At 43.6% G+C, this 22,004-nt stretch overlaps 1 long non-coding RNA gene across 3 annotated transcripts in view; it reads right to left on the minus strand.

The window, feature by feature from the left end:
* The window catches only part of LOC121669069, a 335,683-nt gene that overhangs the window by 42,088 nt on the left and 271,591 nt on the right, over window positions 1-22,004 (minus strand). For 2 of the 3 annotated variants that reach the window (XR_006017599.1, XR_006017598.1), the window contains exon 6: window positions 19,652-19,824. The exons of the other annotated variant lie outside the window; for it this stretch is intronic. This is a non-coding gene — a long non-coding RNA (uncharacterized LOC121669069). The remainder of the gene's footprint in view (window positions 1-19,651; window positions 19,825-22,004) is intronic. 3 annotated transcript variants of the gene reach the window in all.

Here is a 22,004-nt window from a genome sequence, read left to right on the forward strand (position 1 = left end):
CCTCAGGCGTGGTGTTCACAGGGACTAGGATCAATTAAATAGTCTAGAATTCTTAATTTTTAGGCAGCAGCTCATCCTACACTAATTAGTGCAAATGGGGGGGGTGGGGAGAGGGTGGGGAAAGCAGAGCTTAAACACTACAGTGACAGATGCATTTTATAGGATCTAATGATTCATTCTGAGACACAATCATCTTTTCAAATACTATTACCAGCTACTGTTCAGGGCCTGCCTGTTTTCAGGGCTGTGCCCATCACAGGGCAGATCCAAACACGATTGGAGATATTGCAAAGACTGAAATGCCTTTGATGTGGGACATAGCTGACACGTTAAGAGATAAACCTAATTAAATTCTTGGTTACATGGAATATATGTGAGGACAGGTACATAAAATGTTCTGTGAGGTGACTGTGACGTTGGTTCAAACCCAGCTGCCATCTGTGATTGTTGGGGAGCCATTGCTGAGGTTTCTGCTCAAAAAAAGGCAAGATTTACAGATAACCCTTCACACTTTTGGCTGCTCTGTCCATTCTATGAGATGTTCCAGCAGCCAGTGTGGCAGAGTGTGCTGAACACCCATCTCTTGCACACCAGGGCACCATTACAGAGACTTTTCAGGCATGGACTCAGCTAAAGTATTGAATTATTTTTGAAGATTTTAACCATATTAGAGAAATCTATTATTTTCTTACCCACTTTTCAGATGTGGTTCTTGTAGACTCTAGCAAAGCGCTCTTTAGGGAACAAAATCCAGAATACTCAGAATAGAGCTACTCTGTAAAATCTGTTGATTAAACAGAGATTTCAGCTCAGGAATCCAGATCTTCTCCAGTCCAGCTATCATTTTACTTCCTCTGCCTTGCCAGTTGTCTGGAGGTGTTTTGTGTGCAATAAGAAACAGGCCACAATCAAGTCTGTTTCTCCAAAATACTGCACAAGTGATGCCTCACCCTTAGTGTATCTCAAACACTACTAGGACTCTATATGAGAGTCCTTCAAAATCTGGAAAGATAATTTAGCCAGCACTTCAATTTAAGTGACAGGAAGTTCATTTCTTTCATTCCATTCTTTATTAACAGGAATTCTTAGATGGCATCAGACCCCAAATCCACTTAGTCCAGCTTGTTATTTGCAGGAACAGCAAGCAAGAGCTGAACAGAAGAGAAGGTGGAAGCCAGAGGCCATGGGTATAATGTGTCATCACATAACTCTCCTCATAATTTCCAATAAAAAGACAAAGACTCAAGCCAGCTCTAAGGAAAGCTGCTATTCTACAAAAACAAGCATCCTCCCAAGGTGGAAATTCCACATCCAGAGCCTGCCTTGTTTGCCGGGTGGCAGCTGGGCCCAAAACAACCTTTGGCAAATGCAACGTAATGCACTTAAGCTGGTCTTTCCTCCAGTTTCATCTGCAGTGATAATTAATGAATGTGACAAGCACCAGACGCTCTCTCTTTGCATCGTCTCTGAGTGATTTGCCACACAGAGGGCATATCACTGCCTGAACACCTCGCCTACCACTGTGGTGAATATTTATACAGATTTGTCACCATGAGCTAGCATGATGTTGCAGTAATCATTAATCTGCTATCTAGTGTTTAATTGCTCTTATCTGCTGCTGCAGAGAAAAGGAGCAGTTCATTAGGCAGGAGCAGTTCACTGGCAGCATCCCTGCTCTCGCTCTGGCCTGGAGCCGGAGGGTGTTGAACCCACTCCCTCCCTTCTGTGGCTGTAAGGATCCACAGTCTGGGATCAGCACACTTGTGCTGGAAATCTGCTGGGTTTTGGGGTGCCTGTGGCATCCCCCATGCCGGGGTGGGGCTGGGCAGGCAGGGCTGTGGCTCTGGGGGCAGCAGGGTCCAGGCCAGTGCAATACTGACCATACACCTCCCCAGCACTCTGGCCAAACCTCTGCCTCCGGTCCAGCCTTGCCTTTGCCCCAACCTGCCCAGCCTCATCCCCCGTGTCCCTCGGCCCTGCTTTCTCCCTCAGCTTCCTGATGCATCACCCTGACCCCGAGGACCTGGCTCATGGCAAACCCAAACCATGAAGGGCTACCGGATGAGATTGGCTGCTGGCTCCCGCTCTTCATGCTAGGAATGTGAAGTATGTGCCTGCCAAAAATAACACTACCACATACACAGATACAACTTGGCCATCAGAGAGGAAAAACCCAGCAGCTTCCCAGCAAGAGCTGTGGGTACAGCTCTTCTGGAACAGAAGGAGCAGAGAAATGTGATATCTACATAACCAACTTTTCTCTGCTGCATGCTCCAAATGACACCTTTTGCTCAGAGGCCCTTAGGCACAAAGAATCAGGGTGGCTGGGACGTATAAAATAATATGTTTAGTTTTGGGGTAATAATATGTCTTTCAAATGAAAATGGTCTATTGCTGCAAGCTTCAAAGAAGCAGCCAGTGCACTTTTAAAAGCCCAAATAAGCATTTTATGATGCAAACAATAAATCTGTCAGTAAAGATACTTGTAAGTCAAGTAAATACAGCTGTTCTCTTATGTGAGTAGCTAGATATTATTTCTGTGGGAAAAATTCTGCCATTTCTTAATAGTGAGCAAAGAAAGAGGGAAAAACAGGGAGGTAAAAATGTGGGGAGTTTTTTTTACCCTGTGGAGCAGTGAGCTGCAACCAGAGGTGGAGTGGCTGGGGATGGGCTCTGGCAGCAGCGCTTCAGCACCAGCAGCGTGTGTGGTGGGGGAAGAGGATGTGCAAGCTGCCACCCCCCAAAAACACAGACTGTTTGCTCCGTATGAGCATCAGCTGGTCTTTCAGACCAGCTCCTTTGCAAGTTGCTAATTCCTCAGGTCTGTGACAAATGTCAAAACACAGGTGGGGTATGAGATTCACCTCTAAGGGACAATTTAACACTGGCTTAGCTAAATAACAGTTCAACAGTAGCCAGGAAGACCCAACTATGTGGCCCCAACCACAATAATTTCCAAAGCTGAGGAGAAAAGAGAGGAAAGGAACTAACACTCAGGCCCTGGAGCTGGGAATAAGCAGCCAGAGAGGGTTCATGCTGACAGCAGCACAGGGGCCTGTGCTGGAGCAGGTGTGTGGTGGAGGAATGGGCACTCCCATGGTGACAGCACTTTGTACATGGGTGTGCAGTGGCCCACAGACACAGAGCAGTGTGCTCCATCATCACAGGATGGGAGCTGGCAGGACCTAGGCAAAGCTGGCGTGCATATGCCCGTATGACTCTGGAAGTCTCTTGTGCTCTGTAGTTCTGATAATAAGAAATCAATACTGATATTTTTATGAAGATATTATTTTGTAATTCCAGGTCCCAAATGGGACTCTTGCAGTATTATGGATGAGAAATAGAAGATTCCCAAAAATCATCTTAGAGGATCTGAACCCTGTTGTTTCAAGTGGAGGGATGTACAAAAAGCCATACAAAAACCTTCCTGCTCAATACCAGACTGCAAGATCAGCTATAAAACTGCAGAATCAAAGGTCTGTCTAGCTCAGCATCCTGCTGCTGGTGTGGGCTGACATGTAATACTGAAGGCATCCTGCAAGGGCAGGATGGTCCTGGGCAGTCTCCCTCATGTGCTGTCTCCCTTCTAGACAGTGATCCTGACTTCCACTGTCAGTGTTTCAGCATTTCCTGAGCCACCAATTGCCTTCAGACCACAGCATGCAGCTGTACCTGTACCCTTTATGCCCGTGTTTACATTCCATTTGGACCCACACACAAATGGCAGCCTCAGGTCCCACACTGTGGTTGTGTGTTACATCTAACCAGAGGTGCAGAAGAAAGATGCAGTTTCTCCTCTAACTTGTACCAACAGCCTGGTGAGCATGTGCTTTGCATTCCCAATGATTAGCCCTTCAGCTGGGCCTGGAGTCCAGCTGGGCTCTCCCAAGAGACACTGGGAGAACAGGGCAGAGTGCTGGGCTGACCACTGCAGGCTGCCCCTGCCTACCCAACTGCTCTCATCACCTCCTCGACGAGACAGGAGAGAAACCAAGATGGAAAAGTTGTGGATTGAGATAGAAAAAGGAGATCTCTTACCAACTTCTGTCATGGGCAAGACAGATTTGACTTGGGGAAAATATAATTTCTTGCCAGCCAAAACCGAGTTGGACAGAGAGAACCAAAGACATCAACCTTTCTTCCCTGTTTCAGCGTCACTCATCCAGAGCTGGCCAGAAGCTGTGGCTGGTGAAACCCAGATCGCTGGCTAATGTCCTGAGACAGGCAGCTGAAGGAGAAGAGTTTGGGGATTGGGTTTCCTGTGTTGGGCATATTCTTTTTAATCTCTGAAGGTGTCTGGTGTTTAATGACCTCCTGCCCTCCTCTCCCAGCTCTCTCGCCCAGAGCTGACTTTGCTGAACTCCCAGCATAAACACCAGCCCTTGGATTGTCATCAGGAGGTTTTCTCAGGAAAAGCCACTTTCTCTGGCAGAGCATATAGGGATTTATGTTGGATTGCAAAGGAATGATAAATCATATCATTATAATTAGAGAAACAGGCTTATTCTGTGGATTTTCCCCTCCTGCCACCATCCCCTCCCAACCAGCTCCAGCTGTCCCTCGTTCTCCTTGTGCAGTCTGGAGGAGACAACCAGGGCTGGATGAGTTTGTGGAGGGGGTTCCCAGAAATTAGGCTTTAGCACAAGTTTATTCAGGATTAGTCTGCCTGTAACTGCATGTGCTGCAGGGTTTGTTCCTCCAGAACAACTCTGGAATAATTAAATCATAAGAGAGAGGAGAAGCTGTGGAGTTAAGTCAGCTTTGGATGTGTGCTGGTCCTACACCTTTTTGCAGCCCCAGTGATCCCTAAACTGGATCTGCAGCTGCCCAGCCTCGGGCAGCAGGCAGGATACACTCAGTCCCCACTGCTCCCAGATCCTCTGATGTGCTGATGCTTCAAAAGGAAAAGAAGAGACAATGACAACTCACTTCCATCAGGAAGCAATTCTGTTCGTGTGGCTCTGAATTGTGTCTGCAACAAAGAAATCCCATCACAAAGCAGCTTTAAACACAATGAGCAACACAGGAGATAGAGAAATAATCAAACTCAGACTGATCTACTGCAACTCTTTCAGGCATGCTCTGTTAGGGAGAAGCCTGGGTAACAAATTATCATAATTTTGAAATCTGAAATTGAGGTACCTTACAAATATTTCCTGGTTACAGTTCTTGTCAGCAAACAAATAGTAGTTAAAGTCTCCAATTCCATCCTCTTCATTTGCTCAGTGGTCTTTCAACTGAACAAAAATTTGAGCTGGGTTGTGCCTCCTGTCTGTAGTTTCTACCCAAAGATAGTAATTTCTGAAGAGGTTCAGAAAAATCAGGATAGCAGCTTTTGAGTTGTGTGAGGGAAGGGAAAAAATATGCTTTTCCCATATGTTGTGATTGAAATGTTGCATTTGCATAAGTCAAAACCAGCTGTAGCTATAAAATTTTTAACTTAGCTTGATTTATTGCCCTTCTTGAGGAAGGAAAAACAAAAGATGTCTCAAGAACGATCCGTTCAGTGGATTTTGAGTTAGGACATGAATGGTTACGTCTGCCATATGTGCAACTGCAGTATTTTCTAGTGGGGTTTTCTCAAAGCTCTTGAACAAAAAGCTTTTAGCCTGCATGGTACACATGGATCCAGGAGTTCTAGATAAAGATGACAGCCTTAAAGGATACGCAGCATTAGTCTGCTCGTAGAAATAATATTGCCTACAATTGTTTATTTTTCAGTAGTGCTTAAATGCTACACAGTCATTTGGCTTCAGGCTAAGAAGCCACTGAAATGGCCTCAAAAGTATGAGTGTGACATGTCACACACCCTGTCCCAAAGATCTTGAACTGTTAAAAGCAGATACATGGAAGATTATGCCAAATAAGATGGGAGACATATACAGGGAACTCAGCACCTGAATGACACCATTTCCTGTACCAACAGGAACCATTTCATAATTTCTGTGAAAGAAGCATACTTTTCTCCCATATTTTTTTGTGTTGGGTCTTGAATTTTAGTTCCCTCTCCCCTAAGAAGACAAGAGTCTTCCATTTTTCATCTTAGATGCAATAAGGTGCACCTTGGAACTGGTGCTCTTTTCCCCTCCTAAAGTACTGTCAGAGGAGTCACCCTGCACGTAAGAGACTCTATCTTGTTCCTCTCTCCCTGGCATTGCAGTGAGATAGGAAATAAAGCTTTACTGCACAGCAGTGGAAATTTGGTCCTGGTGAAGCAGGAGACAAACATTTCCATGCGTTTTGGTGGGGTGAGCAAGTCACACAGAAATGGCTGAGTCATTTTACTCGTCTCTGTGGAGTGCTTTGAGTTCCATAAGGAGGCAGGTTCAGTAGTGCAACATATGCATTTGTTTACCTGTGCACTAAAAAGTTTGCCTAATGTTTTTCAGCTCTACCACTTGGTCTAAAGAAAGATCTCATCACTGCCTACACACCCTGTCCCACCTCTGTCCTTCAGGGGCTGCAGCAAGGTGCCAGTTTGTAATCAGTAGGAGTCAAAGGTGGACTCTGGGATAATGCTGAAAGCAGGGGTTAAGGAATGATACAGTCACTGTCAGCAGGAAGATTATAGAATCACAACCTGAGCAATTTCAAAGAGGGAAGCAGCCCATCTCATGGTTCTTAAAGGCAATATTAGGTTAACGCTGAACTGAACGAAGCCACACCGAGCTCTGGTGGCAGAAACGTGGTGCACTTGTCCTTGTGGTGGGTCAGGCTTTGGCAGCCCTTGTCACCTTCTTGTCTCCAAGACATCTTCTGCAAATAAAATCGTGCTGAGGTTTGAAAAGCAGTTGGGGTCTGCATGAGAACTTTTGGCCGTCCTCGCTGCAGTGCTCAGGGTACACAAGGCACACACGGTTGGTCCTGGGACTGCAGCAAGTGCAACTCCATTTGGGTTTCTGTTCCCCACCCCATGCTCTGTAGGTTTTGCTTTTGCTGGCAAAAGTTGTTTTCTCAGTGTCAAAAAATGAGCCAAAGTCTACAGTGCAAAATGATTTTTTTCACCTCTCTCACCTTTCCGTGGCAATTGGTAGGATTTGCAGGTTTCACATTACGTGTCGAGCTGCTTCCAGAGGCTCCAAACTCCCAGACTCTTAAAAATCAATGAGCTAGACACAGGGAAAGCTCAGGAATTTCTTGCTTCATCACGTACCACACAGCATATAACAGTTTTTAAAAGAAAGAAACCAACACAGGCATACAAAAACCTACCCAGAATTACAGCTCCTCTACATTTTGGAGGGCTGAAATTTTGGGTAACTTGACAATGTGTCTGCCTGCATTAGGGCCAAATCTCATCAACATAGAGTTTACCAGGTAGGAGCTGTGTGTGGGGAAGAGGTAGCAAACATACTCCTAGTTTTGTAGCTTTCCTCAACATTTTGGATCTGTGGCTTGAGTGGAAATGAGAGAATCTGACAGGAATAAGTGATATGGCTATAAATGACTGATACCAGCATTGCTTTGTCATCATAGAAGACGCACTTGTGCTGGAGAAGAGTTCTGGGCACGATCATGGTAACAGTGGGACCAGGGGAAAAAAAATTAAAACCAATAAAAAAAATAAATAAACAAAAATTTATAGAAATAATATAAATACATAAAAATAAATATTAAGACCTAAAAAATTAAAAAAATGCATTATGATAATCTGTGAAATAGAACAGAATCTACTCTGTTCAAAATAATCTTAAGTAGATTTCAGATGTGAACTTCATAGCAAAGAAAAGTAAATGACATTACTTGGGAGCACTGAACCTGGTCAGACCAAGATCTCCAGGGAGCTGGGGTCCCCCCCACCTGGAGAACACCCCCCTCTGTACCCACTGGAGAAGGACCCGGGGGTTTCCTGACTACCTTTCTCTTCTGATACACTGGGAAGGGACAGGATAATCAGCGTGCAAGTGACTTGAAAAAAACCCCAATGGCAGGCAGGAAAATGCTTATTCATCCACCTAAAAAAGAAAATCCCAGTAACCTCTTTCAATAAAATCTGTTTTCCTCTTGGTGGAGTAATGAATCACCGTTTATTTACATATGGGAAGTAGCACCTTACAGTAAATGGATGCAAGTGGGGACTAATTTGAAAGTGTCACTTTGTGAAGGGCACTGGTAACATTTGTGAAACATTCCAGTTTTTGACCATCTGGCAATGTTGAGGGCTAAGCTAATGTATAAACCTTGAGAGACCCCATTTGTAGCAAGAACTGCTTTAGACTTCAAATTTTAATGGAGTGAGATCTCAAATCAATGCCACCCTAATAACGCAGAATGGATTTGGGCCAGGACACAGTGCTGTTTATACTGGCTTTCTCTGAAAGGCCAGAATTACAAATACAGAGGATAAATCTTTCTCTTCTAAATTGAAAAAGATCTATTAATAATGATTGTGTGCCAAGAGAAAAATCTAGACCTCTCTAGAGACAAAGGAACTGGCAAATACAACCGGGAGGCCATTAGCTTAAGCTTTGCAATTGCTGTCCAAAAGGGCTCTCTTTCAAACCTGTCAGGAAATTCTTTCAGCTGTTCAAAAAGTGTCTGCTCAGGTATTGCAGAAGTCAGAGTCATACCCAAAGAAAGGACACAGGGAGGAAGACGTGAAATTTAGCAGTGAATCCGAACCCGAGTCTGATGATTTAGCACGTGAGGAATAATTTGGGGAGGCAGTTGGCCTTGTGGGTGCTGGAGAAGTGTGGGAGCTGAGCCCAGGGCTGAATCTCCAGTGCCGGGGCAGGTCTGTGCCCTCGCCTGCCTCAGTTTCTCCGTGGCAGAACAGGAGCAGTGACAGCGACCTTGGGAAGTCTTTCCCTTGACTCCAGCGCACACCACAGATAGAAAGTGCTTGCAAAGGGAAAGTGCCGCTATTTCGGGCTGAGGGAGGTGAGGCTCTGAGCAGCTGAGCGACTTATCTGCAGGCACACAGCGAGGCAGAGCAGCGCCAGGAATAGCACATGGGTCTGTCGGCTCAACAGCAACAGATAATGCTTAATAAAGAATTTAAAACAGCAATTAAGGGCGCACTCCTACCAACTCTACGTTAAATGAGGAATCCCCTGGCCTCCTTGGGAAGAAAATACAGCTCAGAGTGAATTAGGGGTGCAGACCTGGGACCTAGAGGACTGCTTTGGATGAAGTGTCACTTGAAATGTTTTAGCAAGCGAAAACCACAGTCAGTGCTGAGGATTAAGATTTGAAAGTAAGTGCTGACGTACTGAGGTCCTTGGAAATTTTGTCTGTGAGGAAATCTACTGTATAATTAAATTTGCAGTTTCCTTAGTGGGACCATCATTTCCTTCCATGAACAAAAAGATAAATTTCTTAGATATTCTGTCATGGAGTCTTCTAATGTAATGAGGCTTGACAGACTGAATAAGTAACTCAGCAGCTTTTAAGAATAATCTTTTTGATAGCAGTGATTCCCTGAGGTGATAACCTTCCTAAAGACAACTAAGGAGTCTAGCAATGAGCTGAGAAGTGTGGTTTCGCCAGCCACAGAGGAATTGCAGTCATGACCTTGTCCAGACTCTCTGACAGGATTTTGGCAATAACTGCAGGAATTGGAGGCTCGAGAGGAAATGCAAACTTCCTGGTCAAAATGCCAGCAGATAAGTAATTCAGCGGGAGTCCCAGGGCGGCACTGGAGGGGTGAGGATGCCAGCACTACATTCAGATGAGATGAGAGTAGTGGTGTCATCAGAAACGTGTCCCACACCTGGGGCAGCCTGAGAAGAAGAGGTTGTTCAGAAAGACCTTCTCTGACATATGGCTGTGACAAAATACCTGTAAATCATTTTATTCCTTCTGTGATGCAAGTTAGCCAACAATTTTTAAAAATTAACCTATTTGTAGGTTAGAAGATATCAAAGAATTCTACATTTTCTTCCTCTGGTATGTCCCATTTGTATCTACCATTTATATGGGCAGGGCTGCTGCCCTTCAGGCACCAAAGCAATGGTTACCGGTTTTACTGTTGGGAAAACCTCACTGCAGTTTTTTTAAAATTCTAATTTATTCAGACTGGATGAGCAGCCTTAAGTCTTTGAGTAAGAAGGTTTAGCAGCCCAGGTTTTTCTTTTACAGGATTTAATTATAGACAAATTCAGACCTGCTCACTGTGTCCACCAAACTAATGACAAATATGAGTCAATAACAGGACAGAAATCCTTTATCAGCGGGTGTATATGAGGTTATGGGGTTATGAAAATATGGGGCATGGGGTTCCCACAATGGCCTTTTAGTTCATGAGTAATTCATGGCTACAGAGAGAAACCAAACTGCCCTGCATCTCTTCTGCTTCTCCTCTCCCCGGCTCACTTCAAGGTCACACCAAGAGGCAAAGCACAGGGATGAATGTATCCATGTTCCTCCACATCTAAAGCATCTGGTGGGAGGTGTTTCCCTGCAAGCACAAACTAGAAGTATCCATAAAGAAACAAGTCATAAAGAAAGCATCCATTTTTGCCAGCTATGTCCAGATTCACAACATCCTTTGTTGTGCTTAGAGGACCCTCCTACTCTGACTTGGCCTTTGTGCCAAGAGAGGCAGCTAGTGCACTTTAGGGCATTTAAAGGTGTCTTTGGCAGAACAGGACCGTGCAGAGCACTGAAGAATGTCAGGATTAGTCAAGTTTGAATGTCCTCTCTGCTGCAACGGGAAATCATACTCCTGCCTGCATTTCAGTCCCACTAGACAAGAAGGCTCTGCTCACTCTAGACAATCTTTCAGGGTGTGGTAGTTAAATATCCCACTGCTGAAGTTTGCACTTACAGTTCAGGGAGCAAGGAACCATGCACAATTGAGACTTTTTCCTACTGCATTTCACTTACTCTGTCTATCCTAAAGAAGACACAGTTTCCTGCATCACTATTTCTTTCCCTTTCAGAGCAAAATCAACCCTAAACTGGTCTGCAGTGAACAATTCAGTACAACCTGATCTGTGAACCCTGCATCAGAAGTGCTCTGCACTGCAGCTGAGAACAGACCTTCAGGAGAGCTGATATCCAGCTCCTCAGCAGGCATTTTACCATCTGGATCCAGCTGACATTAAAAGGAGTCCAGCCCCAGATATATTTTAGAAGCTGGGTCTGAAGTCTTATGGAGCTGCCTGAGTAAAGCAGCTAGATCTTGAGAAAATGGGGAATTCTCTTGTGGAATGAGGCTGGTTTGAGTCTCTCTCCAGTTTTTTAAAAATCTGAATGGCTGCTGCACATATGACAAATACTTCCAAAGCTGGTTTTCCCCTTTTGGCACCTGGTAGCTTGCATGAAATAAACAATAAATTTTTTCTGCTAATTCCGTTCATGTAATAAATCTTAGTTAAATTGGAATTCCTTCAGGGAAATGAATGAAGTTACCTACATGGCTGAGTCCCAGGAGAAAATACTTCTTTACATGTGAATAGCATTTTCTAGCAGTCTGCAGTGGTGCATTCTCTTGGCAGAAGTCCTTACATAAATCACCAACTACAGAGTGTAAAAAAATGAATTTTGGTATATTACCATAAGATTCCTGGCAAATCTACATGTGAGAGAGTTAATTCATGTGCCTTGGCAGCTACCTAGTGATAAAGAATGAAAGATAGGGTTACAACAAGGGCCCTCAGGAACTTCTGAGGGACAAATGGTGCTCTGATCACTGCAAAGCTACTTAGGGATAAGGAAAAAAAAAATTGTCAGCAAATTTCTGTAAGCCAGAAACACACTCCAAGAAAATATGAAACATTTCTGTAATCTCATCCTGCCGGAGCATGAAGGATTCAGATTTAAGCCTGAATGCCCCAAAAACACAAAAGAGTGAATTTGAACTGAAAGCAACTTCGGGGCTGTGGAAAGAGACACACGACATAAAGAAACCAAACGATCCTTCCTGCCTTCTGCTCATAGTTGGAGAGCAGGAACTATGGTCATCAAACAGAAGGCAAAATGTTTCTAACATCCACCAACAAACATGTGGTCACTCAACACCTCATTAGACCTTTGGGCCTTAGAGCAGTAAAACACCATACAAGCCTTTTTTTTTTTTCTGCAACGTATTCACAGTCATGAATGTGATACATCGTGGAAAATACATTCACAGTGACATCAAGGGCTTGCAGACCAGCATGTCTTAAAGCACCAAATACTGTGACACTAATCTTAGCTTCCACTGACTGTGACAACACTGTTTTGTCGTAGCTGCCTTCCTGTGTCCCAGCCAGAGGCAGAAGGCAGCATTAGAAGGACCTTTCAAACGCTCCAAAGGGCTGATTTTACCCTCAGGGTGAGGCAAGCCCAGTAGATGACCCTCATGCACAGCTTTCCCCCCAGCTGCAGAGCTGCACTGACGCGGCTTCCCCAATGTCCTTTTGAGTCACTGCCACTAAGGAGCTCCATCACAGTTAGGGATGAGTGATCTGCTGTTACTGCACCACCACGGCACGCCAGATGTGCAGGGCATTGTTGTGGGGATATATGGGAGCACAACGGCCCCTCTCTGGCTTCACCAGCAGTTGGCTGCCCATATGGTGGTGGCACACACCCCATGCTGATGGATGCTCAGCAGATGCTCTTCAAGAGCTAAATAATGCAAAAAGAGGCTGGTGTGAGCCATATACAGCCCTCACAGTCCAGGCTCTGTTCACAGCCAACAAATGCAGTAAGTTGGAGAGGAAAGGGGATGCAGTTCTAAAAAGAAAAGAATAGTCTTAAAAACCCCAGGCCAGTTCACCTTTCAGCATGTTAAAAAAAGGTGTTCCAGGTGCTGCTGAAGAGAGATTTTTACTTTATTAACAAAGTTCTGCACCTTCATGAAAAAATATTTATTTTGAGACAATTTCTTACTTAAATTAAAAAAGTTCTTGGCCTTCAGGAATTTGTCTATCTTTATCTGGACTGTACTCAAGACACCCATGCATGTGGGTGCTTAAGCATTCATAAAGTGCTTACAATCTCCTCTGAAAACCCTGGGTCCCTCAAGACCAGGAACCTCCACTGCAGTGAATGTAATTTCTCAGCTCATCTGCAGTGCTCAGATAGGTACAGGCAACTATTGGAATCTGGATCTTCCTAGGATAATGCCAGACTTATTTTTATTGTCATGGTTAAAGAAGGATAACCTCTCTGCTCGTATCAATATTTTAGAGCATCTTCAGCAGCAGAAATTAGGTCAGGCACAGCAAAACTGCTGGTGGTTGAGGTGAAAAAAAAGATCAATAAGGTTACCTGATACCGAGACAGCACAGCCAGCAGCAATCACAATATTAGCACAATATGCATCAAAATCCGCTTATATGTGGGAGTCACAAGAAATGGAAACAAATACTAAAACCCACGCACAAGACATAAGCTATGATTCATGGGATGAGACAGGAATGCAATTTTCAGAAGAAACACCACTGAAAACAAAGCAATCCAAAGGAAAATGCATTAGGTGTGAGCCCATTTGAAGGGAAAAGGCATCAGAGCTGCCAACATTGCCCTGTACCTCCTCCATTTTGATACCACAAGCAGCTGCAGGGAAATAAAAGTTAGAACTTAATATCCAAGGTCATTAGTGCTCTCAGTAATAGATTATCCCCGAAAACACGTTAAAGAAGAAAATTGTTTTAAATATAAAATTGGAATAAGCCAAAATTAGCCCATAAACTTGAAATGAAAAAAAAAAAAAATTCTATGCATTGTTAACACTTGTTAAAAAGAGCAAAAACTGCAAGGGGTTTAATGCTTAATGTGAATTAACTGAGCCGTGTGTATTATACAGCCAAAGCCAGAGAAATGGCCATCTAAATTGATTCCTGAGCTGGTAGGCCTGCAGCAGATTCACAAATGATAATGCATATATTAATAGATACTTTCACTAATTTCACTAATGACCAATTTTAACGAGAAATTTGGATTTGTAGATGAACAGAAACATTCCCATTCCATCATTTGTACACGTGCAAAGAATTCCACATCCCGGGCCGGAGACTGAGCACAACTCAACACAGACTTATCCCTGCAAACCCAGGGCAGCACAAAGGGTCACTCCCTGCCCTCATGGAGCCGGCCCTCCTCAAGCACTGCCAAGATTTATGTCTTGCAAAATGCTGCTTGGCTCTGGAAAATGCATCCCTGTCAGTTTTTAGGACTGGGTGACAAATGGTGTGGGCTTGTGGTGCTGCTGAGGAAGAAATCACATGCAGACCGAGGTGACAGCCCAAAGAGCAACCCCTGAGTGACACTGCAGGGAGCCGTGGGACCCTGCTCCTCACACTGCACTGGGATGCTGCAGCAGCTGGACTCTGCCTTCCCACCTTCTTTCTTGGGGGAAAGAGCTACCAAGTGCTGTGGTGTGGCTGAGTCTGGATTACTAAGGTGCAGAGTGAGGGATGGGCTGTGTCAGGACAAAGCTCCTCAGCCCCTGGCTCCACCAGCTCAGCCCTTTTTGCATCCCAGCAGGTGAGGACATGCAAACTCCTGGCAACCCACCTGATCAGGGCCCAGGGGAAAGCCATCAGAACTGCTCTGGGGACTTCTGAAAAGAGCCTGGTGCATGGGAACAGAGTGATCCTGCAGGCAGTCTCTTGATTCCTAAAAAGCACTGTTAAAAAAAAAACCCCAACCAAAGCACTTTCAGTGTCCAAGCCTGGCTCAGCCAGTAACCACACAGCCAGAAACACAGCCTGGCTGTTGTCCTTTCCTATCATTTTAGCCTGGTCTTCCAGCACCACAAAGGTTCTGTGGGCACCCAACATCTGAGTGAAAAATTGAATGCAAAAATTATTTCAACTGCAACATTAACTCTGGGGGCTTAAAGGTTTTATTTTTTCCTAAATTTAATTTATCTTGCAACTAAAACAGCTTAACAGTGAACACATGCAGAGACTCATTATCTCTGCCTCTAGCTTCAAAAGGCTCTGCAAGTTCCTTGGACCCATACAAAACCTCTTCCACTTTCAAGTGCCATCAAACATTGTTCACTAGTGCTAACATGAATATCCAGACACAGTCTGTGTCTGATCTTTGTGGCCACCAAATTGTTACTTCCTTTCTCTTCCCATCCTCTATTCTGTATTTTTATGTGTTAGGGGGTTTTTAGTTTTTATGTGGTTGGTGGTTTTTTTTTTTTTTTTTTGTTCTTTTTATATCTCTGCTTTCACATTTCTTCTAACTAGGATGTTTTTATGCCCAGCATAATTTGGTACAAGTTTGAATAATTGCGCCTTCCTGGGCATTCAATAAACTATCCTTGAAAATGTCCAGTATTTATTCCATTAGTGTGATTTATCAGGAATGCTGACAACCACTGCAAGCTACGAGAAAAAAGCAGGTAGGTAGGATTATAGAATAATTCATGTTGGAAGGGACAACAAGAGGTCATCTAATCTGACCTTCCACTCAAAATAGGGTCAAAAAGGGGTTAGCAGGCTCATGCTTGTTCTGTGTGCATCAAGGAAAGGTTCAGATTATGAATACCTAGAGCTAAAACACTGAGTAACTCCTCTTGTCCCTCATGAGGAAGTTCAATATTTCCCTTTCCAGTGGAAAGCTATCTTAACTTTAGAAACTAAACATGTAGCACGGCTTGAAATGACACATGGGGAGCTCTTTCCCCATTCTTTGCAGATACCTGCTCAAGGAGCATCCAGCAGCACACCCTCCTTCACTAGATGAAAACCAGTGCAGAAGGTTAGACATGAAGTGGAGGAAATCTGCTAACAGTTCGTAGTGTCTCTGATATAAAATAACCTGTATTGCCTTTTGCTCACATTGTACCCATACAAAACCCAATTTAGCAATTTTTCTTCTGCTTTGGCATCTATCTGCACTTCTGTTTTTCAAATCCAAGTCCACACATAATTCTTCAAATTGTTTAGACACTAGCATTACCCTACAGATAGCCAAAGCTGTGTTTTACACTTCCAGTTGTGTTTGAACTTGTCCCAGTCCCAGTGCTTAGCTTGTAAAGTGCCAGTGAAGCCAGCTACCCAGCAGGCATTCACATAAACACAGATCATGGTGCAAGCTTTCAGCAGGGAACCACGTGGGAAAGTCCTACTGCAGAGCAGTGATGGTGTCTCCTCTATTCATTCTTCCCACATCCACCCCAGATATCACTCCCGTGACTATGAACCATAATCCTATAAATCAGCACAGAATTTAGGCTTGACAGCTGTGCCATCTTGTTTTATGTATTACCCTGAGACACTTTCAGTTAATTTCGGTTTTATGAAAAGAATCAAAAAAAGTCTTTAGAGGTTTCATATATTGATCTAGTCACTTACATATATATTTTGGTTTTGGTAGGCTGTGGTCTTGCTTTCCTCTTTCCCTGTGAAATACGTCAGTAACTAACTTCCTTTTAAGAGCTGAGGTGGTGAGATTTATTTTCTCCACACCCCCAGCATGATCCCAGCCTCACCCAAGTGGGACACTGGCACAGGCACACGTGCACACACAGGGTGACCTGGGGACACACGCAACCCAAGCACTACAGAGGAGCTCATGTGCACAAGCACAGGAAAGGAATCTCCCTCTAACACGATCTTCATCAGTTTTTGGTGCTCTTGGGTTCCAGAGAAACCATCCTGCTGTTTTCTGAGGCTGCTGCCCCCACCAGAGCTGGGAATCCCCTGAGAAGGAACCCTGTACCTTGTTCTTAGGCACTGGACATAAAGGTGAGGCTGTCTGGGACTGCACCATGCTAAAGGTGCTTGTTGATGCTGCAAGGACTTGGGCTCTTTCCTGTTACCTGCATGGACTACCCATATTCCTAGATCAGCATTGTGACAGAAACTTGATCATACAGTATCTTTCAGTGCAAGCAATTTTTTACAAAGATGAAAGATATTTCTAATAAGCTGCTTGAAGAGTAAATATTGAAAATTGGAAGGAATAACAAGCAGACTCTAGATGCAAGTTTACAGATGAGAAAATTTGAGCTGTACTGGTTCCTGTTGCTGCAAAGCAGACTAGGGGAGATTTAGATAAGGGTAACTCTTTATGGGACTAGTACCAGTGCCAAAGGTGTGTAATATAAAAGAGTATTTTGGCCAAAAGACATCACAGAGTCTGCAGTCCAATAGTATTAGAATTGTAACCTGTGAATGATAAAAATGTACTGAAAAATAACTATAGCAAATACAATGAATGAGATCAGAAGAGATGCTCTGTGCTGGAAGATCTGACAGAATCGGATGGATGCCAAAACCCCCTCTAAAATAATCTATAACAGGAAACCAAGCAGGGTGCAGGCAGCCCTGGAGAGGCTCTAGCAGACTTCTGTTCAATGAATTCTGTTGCACAGATGTTCCTTTGTAGTTCTCAAAAACCTTTAAGGCTCCTGGTCAGTAAGGAAGTTTGGAGAAGATTCAAACTTCAGCTCTGCAGTGTCAGCATAAATTCCTATCTGTGCTAACTAAAGCACAGTGCTAGCAAAAAAAGCAGTTCTGTAAAACAATGGCACAAAATTCTACCTTCATTCTCCCTGTATGATTTCCAGATCAAACACTTAATCCCCTCCCCAAAACTTCCCTCTTGTAAATGTCCCTTATTGGTGCCAATGCAGATTACCCAGTTCCCTGGGAAATGTTTTTAGCAAAACTGGAAACCCAAAGCTTGATTTGTGTGAAAGGAACAGAAACTTTCAAATAAAAAATACTCTTAAGAAGGGTGAAGAGAGGACAAGGATTGAATGATTAGCTACAAGGAGTCCTTAGTTCTGGAAAGACCTTAAAACCCAGACTGGCCTTTAGAGCTGTCTGACTCAATGGGATATAACATTTGCACCAAGGTCTGGCTGCTCGGCTCGGCTCATTTAAACCAGACTGAAAAGGAGAGCTGAAATCTTGCTGCTTGCTTGCTCAGGGGAGGCTGGTGGTGTCTGTATGAAAAAATTAAACTTGGTTTACAAAACAAACAACCCAAACCTCCAACACTGAAAATATAACTGCACCTTGTCATTCCTGCTGCAAATTCTTTGATTTGGGATGTTCCTGGGCATTTGTCTCACCAAATGCTGCCCTTGCCTACACGTAAAATTGTCACTTGCTTTTGTGTAAGTGGTATTTGTATGTCAGAGCCACTTCTTCCAGGCTGAGGATTACATCAGAGCTGAAAAATGACACCCTGACATGGGAGCTGAGGAACCCAAAGTGCCTTGGATCACCTCAGTCCCTTCCCAAATGACAACAAGAACACATTGTGGGGACAGAGGGATGTAATCTTGCCACTGGGGAGTAATCATCAGGCCACAGATAATGCAAATCCATACAGTGGTGCACCTTCCCATGAGTTTACACTGTACAGCAAGATTCCTTAAAAAAAGGAGCCAGTTAGCAGTAATGCATAATCTGCATTATGAAATCATGAGCCTTGACCACTTACAAAATGTGCTACTTTGGTTTAGGCAAACTGAATCACAGGTAAAATTAATGCACCTGCAAAGAAACAGTGAATATTCAAACACAGACAGCAAAGACAAACTGTCTGAGGGAGGGAAAGCTCAGAGGGATGCATATGATGGCAATAAAAATCATACAAAATTTGCAGACCCAAAACATGGCACCCCCTCCTTTCCCAGCCAAATTCTTATTGAAGATATTATATATGAATAACTATGCCTTGCAAGCCTTTCCAACAGATACAGGAACAGTCTTCAGAATGTTTTATGATCTTTTATAATCTGAATCTATTTTTCATTTTAGAGATGCCAAATAGTGTTTACCAACATACAGTTACCTAACAATTGCCATACTTAATGAGTAAATCAATATAACATTTAATTGCAGATTTTTGCTTATATTACAACCAGTTAACAGAAACTATTTGGAAAAGGTAAAAGCACAGAAATGCATACAAATCAGAGGTATACAGCAGGCCTGGAAGAGGAGATCAGACATGCAAGAAGAGGGCAGGCATCTGAAGTCAGAGGTTTATATTGGATCAATTATTCCCAACTCCCTTTGACTATCTCAAATGGCAGAGGAATACAGCCAAATACTGGACAAAGGTTTCTTAAAATTCAAAGTCTGTCTTGATTTGTGTCTTAGTTAGAATTTCTATATCCCAGCACAATCCCTGTTATGTTGCAAGACTTCACAATTAGCAGCTTGCAAATGGAGATAAGTCCTCTCTCCATCAATGTGCACGTGTGCTGCTCTGGTGTGGGAGTGAGACAGTATTTTAGTTGAGTCCTTCACTTTATGAAAATCCAAACTGTGGTGAAATAGCAAAGCAGAATGAAATGGTACAGACTCCTGGACTCCCATTGCACATAGCAAGCATTGGAGGCCAAGAGGTTACCACGGTTTGGAGAGCTGGGAATGCAGCAAACAGAATTTCCACTGTCTTCACAAGAAGCACTAGTCAAGTGGGGTTTAGAGTTAATTTGATTTCCACCCATTAAAATTATATGTTCCACACAGAAGAGTCATAAAGCGCCCATAAAAGTAAGAGCACTTGCACACTGAATAGCTTTGGCAGTGGGGTTGGCTCAGGGGTGAGGAGCAGCAGGCACAAGGGCAGCACAGGGAGCCCTCCCAACCTGTGCCACGAGGGCTGTGGGGTGTACAGACCCCCCAAAAATCACCCTTGCTCCACTGTTTCACATGAGCCAAGCAAAGCAACACAGAGAACAGGATGCAAACCACCGCACAAAGCAAGGGTGCTTGCCCTTCTTTCCCAAAATTACCTGATCACAGCAGGCCAGCACTGGATTTGCAGGGTGAGAGGTGCTGTAAATGCTATCCATGGCACACTAACTGCCAGGTTCTCGAAAAGCAGGCTGCTCCAACATGCCAAGGACTGCGTCTTCAGATGATGTAAATCTGCTCAGCTGCATTGAGCCGTGGTAATTTACACCAGCTGAGGGATGGACCAAAGGCATTTATTAAGGCTGCAGTGTATTTAAGAACAAGCAAAGATCAATAGTCCAACAAATATTCATTTCACATCACTGCTTTTCAGAACAGAGGTCAAATGGATCCTTACACGTTTTGTTTTTTCTAAAATTTCAAGCAGAGAGCAGAGAAAGTTGGTAATTAAATCCCCTTTGAAGGGAGTGCTGGCAATGAAGAACAGGCAAGAGCTGGGACTGCACAGAAGCTGCAGTTGTGGCTCACAGGTGGCATTAGGGGCTCTGAGAGATCATGACTTATCCCTTGAACTGTCTTCTGGGAAGCCTGTATCTCATCAGTGACAGGCCACTTGGAATGAATGCAACAAATGAACAGCTCACTATGTAGGTCCCAAAATAAACCAAATTGAACTCTGGACATGTAGAAATCAGTACCTTTCCCTGGTTATTTTTCATTTTAATGTACGTGAATTCAGTGAGCTTTGTATTGGTATTGCTCTGTGCCTGGATATATCACAGGGAAAAATATTCTCATGAGATTTCCATCCTAATTATGCAAACCCAAGACAACGTTAAGATTTTAATGAAATTACCAAGTGTATTGACATTTTCAAACACAACATGACAAGCCTGACTTTGGAAAAGGGTGCAGTGATTCCTGGGGAGAGAGCACACACAGCCTACAACTGAGCAGTCATGCCAGACCTTGGGACAGTTTGTATCAACAATGTGCCTCATCAGAATGACACAAGGAGTTATATCATCAAAATGCCTCCTGAGAGAAGGAGAAAGAGAAGAAAGAACATCATATGTTGGGTACTAGAAATCAGGGGTGTCGGTGATGGCAATTTCCTGAAGCTATAACGAACATGTAAATGAAAATTTTATGTCAGGCTGCATTCCAAAGTATGGAAAATTATTTGTCTTGCAGGTTAATTTAAAATTCATATCACCATATCACCACCAGACAGCCGTGGTTTACTGTGTTGATCTGTTCTTTCCATCCTCTTCAGAGCAGAGCCCGGGCAGCCCTGCTCACAGTTTACAGCAGGGAAAAAAAAGCCATAGGGCTTTAAATTTTTAAGTCGGTGTTTTGAAAATACTGCTGTATGTATTAGGCTTCTCCTGCTTCAGAGGCCCTTTCCTGGAGAGTCTTCCAACAGGAATATCATTTACATCAGCAAGGCTTTTTGGCAGTTTTTCTTTTTTTCCTTTTTATAACCATGTTGCAGTGAGACATCAGTTTAGGCAGCCAGCTCTGCAATAAAACTGACAACAGGTTTATTCTCCTGCTCCTCATGGGACCAATAGGAATTTTAGAAAAGAAAGCAGGAGGGAAGGAACAGCAAAAACATGTGCGTGTGATCTGCTTTGTCCCAGCACACCAATTCTGCTGTTTCCAGAGTGGTTCTCATTTTAAAATCCAATGTTTTTCTTATGTTTCATTAGATATTTATCCATTTGAATTACTCTGCAAAGGTAATATATCCAGAGCAGAGGTATTAGGAGGTGCTATCAACTTCAGAGCTGCGAGGATTTTACCTTTGGGGTCAAACTGCCCATTGTCCTGTTCTTGTCAAAGCCATGGAAACCACTGTGAAACATCAGTGCCCTGGAACTCTTTTGTCAGAGGAGATCGCCCAAAAAGCATGGAAAAGATTTTAAAAAAGAAAAGCAAATGAAACCCAGGCTCTTCAGATCATTGTGGAAGAAACTATTATTTCAGAAGGAAGTTCCCGAACCTTGCCCTGGCTGCTGTGCCTGAAGTCACACAAGTTCAGTTTCTGCTCCTCTCCCAGAGGCTCAGGGAGCAAAGACTTGTCTTGCACTGGGTGAACAAAGGGTAATTTTTTTGAAGACAGAAGGGTGGTCTTCCCTTCCTCACCATCAGATAAATGACTGAAACTCCTGAGCATGAAAAGATGGTTTGGGTTCCCATTTAACCCAATTTTAATCCTGTATTACTCTCCAACAGATAGTGGTGAAAAGAACAGTGAGCACAACATCCAAGAGGCAAGAAGTTGAACCAACAGTCTGGGAAGGTCTCATGGCCTGGAGCCAGGGGGGTTGTATCACACAGATGCTTGGAGTAGACATGCTGATAGATTAGAAATTCCATCTTGATTTAATGGATTTAGTCCCAACAGCCCAGAACATAATTAAATCTTTAAGAAAGGATTAATCCATC

Source organism: Corvus kubaryi, unplaced genomic scaffold (genome assembly GCF_017639235.1).
Source record: "Corvus kubaryi isolate FWS band 111438036 unplaced genomic scaffold, C.kubaryi_AGA036_p1.0 37387, whole genome shotgun sequence".
Classification (NCBI taxonomy): domain Eukaryota; kingdom Metazoa; phylum Chordata; class Aves; order Passeriformes; family Corvidae; genus Corvus; species Corvus kubaryi.